Raw genomic sequence first — 2,816 nt, 5'->3', positions numbered from 1 at the left:
CCCCTGCCCTGCTTTACTTCTTCCTTTGAGGAAATCTTGATAATTACCCTGAAATATTTTGAGAAAATGTAGAGAAATACTGCATTCAGACTCTGAGCTTCTGTTTAAACAACCTCACATTTTGGAGTCAGTCAGCTCTTGAGCTCAGTTACCCTCCTACTTGGTGCTACAAGGAGTTGAATTAACATTTTGGATTTGAGTCCAATGGGAAAAGTGCTCTTTGGATGTGAAATCGTTCCAGATCACTGAATTTCACATGGTGCCTTCCCAAGTGCCACAGGGTCAGAGACTGGAGATCCAGCCCTGGTGCTGGAGCTCGATCCAGGTGCTGCTTTCTCCTCGTGTAGGTGCTGGACAGTATTTACCCTGTCAGCTGGATGCTTGACCTCATTCCTGGTCTCATGAGGCATGTGTGTTCGGGCTGTTGCTGCAGCTGAGCGTTGAACTAGGGCTGCTAAGGTTTGTAAGGTTTGAAGTTCCCCTCCTTCCCGCCTGCGGCAGCAGGTACGGTGTCTGGCTGCCCTCCTTGAAGCTCATGCTGCGCGTCTCTTCGGGCACTCCTTGCTGGCCTCCTCTTATCGAGGGTCTCGGACACTCTGCTGCAGGCCTGATGCGGCTCTGGACGGAGTTGTTCAGGCAACCAGCCAGCAGAGTTGGGCCAAAGTGCTTTAATGAAGGTTGGAGGAAATACGATGTATGCTGTAGAAATCCTGGGCTGAAGGGAACTTCAGGAAATCATGTCGTCTGTGAATCAGGGACAGTGGTGCTGTGCGGTCACATGTACCAAAGGTCATTCAGAATCGGGAATAAAAGTTGTGTTCCCTTTATTGCTCTCTGTTGCTTTTGCACTACACCCCTCAAAATCAACAGCTGGGTGAGAAAGTACCCAAGCAGCGGCAGGGACCCTCAGGTGGTGTGGGAGGACTGGGCAGCTCCGTGGCTGGTGAGGTTGCCTTACCGGGGGGCCCTTTTCCCCTTGTTCCACTTGTATTTAATAGAGCTTCTTCTTGAAGGTAATTGGGGGTTTGAGTGTAACCTGGTAATTCCAGGTTGCAGTACACATGCTTTTCTATCAAATTTCCTAAATATACACTCCGACTTCAGCATTTAGGTCAAGCCTAAGCTTCTCCTGTGGTCAGGCTCTTCCAGGATGTTTCTTAGAGCTTCCTCTGAATTACCTGATATTGGCCACTATGTAAGACAGGATACCAGACTGTATGCATTGTTTCTCTGATCCCTTCTTGATGAAGTAAGGGTTTATTTTCCAAATATTTGTATATTACTATGAAGAAGTCCTAGCTCTAAGCAGGCTGTTGGTGCACCATTTTTTGCTGCAACTCCTTGGAGGCTGTCAGGAATGGGAGCCGCTGAGCTTCATGGACAGCGGGTTTGGAGGTACTTGGTTAAGGCTGTGAGATGTCTAGATGCCAGGGCCACTGGCGCCACAGGACTTCTGTAAATAAATTTCATTTTGCTATGTTCACACAATTATAGCCGGAGACCTGGATCGCATTTAATGAGGTTTATTTTGCTAGTCGGGCCACACAGATTTAATTTACTTTGTCTAGTGTTCTAAAAACATATAGGAATGTACGCACATCAAAGCTAAGTTTAAGACCTTGAATAAAATCCACAGCAGTGAAGAAGTTCCCTGACGGGTTTGTATCAGTGTAAAGTCCATTGAGCCAAGATTTACACTTCATAGTATAAAATACAGGGTATTTTAACCTAAGAAGCCTGCCCTGCCTTGCATGGGTGGTTGGTTGTGACCAGCTGCAGTCCTGCAGCTGCTGTTTGTCCCTCGGCCATTGGGTGTCCTGGGTCAGTGCTTGGAGAACTGGGAGCGGGGGACACCTGGCTCACGAGGTTTCCCTGTCTCCTGCACGCTGGCTCTAGTTCAGGAGGCGATCCTGAAATGCACAGTTTTTTCCCAGGCTGCTGTTAGTCAGGGCTGGTCTCTGGGCTTGTCCTGACCTCCCTGGAAGTGAATGGTGGCCTTGTCCTGGGGCTGTCACAGGGCCACGGCGGGCTCCTTGATAAAATGCTCAATAGCTCTTTGCCATTTTAAAAACAGAGAAGGAAGAATTGAAAATGTTTTGTTGTGGATTGGTTTCTTCTGCTACACAATAGAGCGCAGTGATGTGTTTACAATCGGAGACAAGCAGGGAGGGCTTTGGGAAGGTGGTGTAGAAGTAAGCATCGCTCGGGGTGCTGAGTCCATCCCTGCGGGCTTGCGCGAGGGCAAGGGGGGACTGATCCTGCACCTACACCACATCCCTCCAAGGAGCGGGCGCGGGCTGCCGGCCGGGTCCTGCCACAGCTCTTGGAGATCCATTAATCTTGTTCAGCTCAGTCATGTTTGCCCTTGGCAGAAAGGCCTTGCCATTTGTGGGTTTGGACCTTGGGAGGGGGAAGTGACTAGATCAGGCAGTTTCTCTGCACGTGGTGCTGGGACGGGGGAGAAGGAGGTTGGTCGGGTGGCATCTTGCTTTTCGTCTGCTGCTGCGATCGTGGCATCCCCGGAGACGTCGGGGTCGCTGCAAATGGTGGAGGAGCCAGGAGTCGCCTCGGCAGCTTGGTCTCAAGGGCTTAATGTGGGGGCAGCACGTGGTTTGTATTTAAATAGTCTGTGCAGGAGTGAAAGGGCAATGAGTGGAAGGTGCAGCATGGCTGGGACACAGGATGGATCTCCAGGGGCGCAGGTCTTGCCGTGGGCTCGGGGCATGACGTGGGCCGGGCCGTGTTACCCCTAGGACCTCCACTTCCCTCTCAGAAAGACAGGCGGTTAGTCACCAGCCTGGTTAGAGGCCTGTGGA

The 2,816-nt window shown here is 50.9% G+C and overlaps 1 protein-coding gene across 1 annotated transcript in view; it reads left to right on the top strand.

The window, feature by feature from the left end:
• MNT (MAX network transcriptional repressor) overlaps positions 1–2,816 on the top strand; it is a 43,387-nt gene that overhangs the window by 11,391 nt on the left and 29,180 nt on the right. The gene's annotated exons all lie outside the window — the stretch shown is intronic.

This window comes from Pygoscelis adeliae, unplaced genomic scaffold (genome assembly GCF_000699105.1).
Source record: "Pygoscelis adeliae isolate BGI_AS28 unplaced genomic scaffold, ASM69910v1 Scaffold392, whole genome shotgun sequence".
NCBI classification, from domain to species: domain Eukaryota; kingdom Metazoa; phylum Chordata; class Aves; order Sphenisciformes; family Spheniscidae; genus Pygoscelis; species Pygoscelis adeliae.
Note: the sequence above shows the minus strand (reverse complement) of the source record. Positions and strands in the feature narration are given on the sequence as shown.